The sequence below is a fragment of the Alligator sinensis genome, unplaced genomic scaffold (genome assembly GCF_000455745.1).
Source record: "Alligator sinensis unplaced genomic scaffold, ASM45574v1 scaffold17_1, whole genome shotgun sequence".
Lineage (NCBI taxonomy): Eukaryota > Metazoa > Chordata > Crocodylia > Alligatoridae > Alligator > Alligator sinensis.
In genome coordinates, this window is record NW_005842491.1 from 73793 (window position 1) to 75016 (window position 1224).

Genomic DNA, 1224 nt, shown 5'->3' on the forward strand with positions numbered 1-1224 from the left:
AGGAATGCCTGTACCACACATCCTCTGGCATGTGGCAGTGTGGCAGGTTACCCCAGGTGGGGTAAGGAAGACTGGGTCCAGCAGTCTTACCAGGGATCTTAGGGGCCTCCTGGGGCTGCAGCAGCAGCGATCGTGCTGCTTGGAGCTTGGCTGGCAGCCAGGGTGGCTCCAGCTGGCCAGGCTCCAGTTTTGAGCAGTGCGTGCTGCCCCCTCTGGATATCCCAGGGCCAAATATACCCCCACGCTGCTACCTTGCAGCATGGAGAACAGCTGAATGTGCAGTATGTGGCACAGTAGACAGTTCTGCCATGCTATGTACCACACAGCCGTACTTGTCTGGATGCAGCATAAGGCCTTTTTCAGCCAAGCTATTGTACCTTCCCCAGGTGTCTCTCATCAAGCCTCAGCAATATGCAGTCTTTTAAACCCACTGACCTTTGCTCCCTGGAGTCTCTCTCAGTATGCCCCAGTAATATACAGTCTTTTAACAAAATAAAGCAAGTAACCAAAAAACCTTATTGTCCTGGACAGTGGGAGAGGTCTGCTGTGGTTTCAGCCTTCCTATTGCAGGCTTGCCTTCCTTGTAGCCCAGAAGTGGCCAGTGTTTCTCCTCTGCACCTCCTTCTGGTTCTGCCTGATGGAGATTTTGGTTCCCAGAGAACCACTCGTTAGCCTTCACAGAGCTGCAGCCCCTCAGCCAGGCTAACTGCCTCCTCAAGAGGACATGCCACCCTGTTACACTCCCTTATCAATACAAAAACCTTGTTACATAGTAATTTTGGGTGGCTCCTGCAGCTCTTAACCCCTGGATTATCCATGCATTAACACCTGAAACTGGTTTTAAGCACTCATTAGGTGGCTCAAAGTGATGCCACTCCAGGGCAGGTTTATCTCTGATCCATGCTACCCAACTCATGTTACTCTGGCTAAGATGCAGCCACTCTAGGCTATACCTTAGTGCAGGGGTTGTCAACTGGGGGTACTTGGAAAGGTCCCAAGGGGTATGCGGGGGCAGGTGGGGGCGGAGCGTTGCCACCCTGCACCGCCGGGGTAAAGGGCTGGGGCGGGGCGAGAGCAGGGCGGCACAGATGCTGTGCCCCCTGCACCCGGGCAGGGGGGGTGGGCAGTGAGATCCATCAAGGCTAGTGCTGCCTGCTCCCCTGGGACAGAGCACAGGCAGCCACAAGTAAGTAATGCCCCGGGGACAGGGAGAAACAGGCGGTG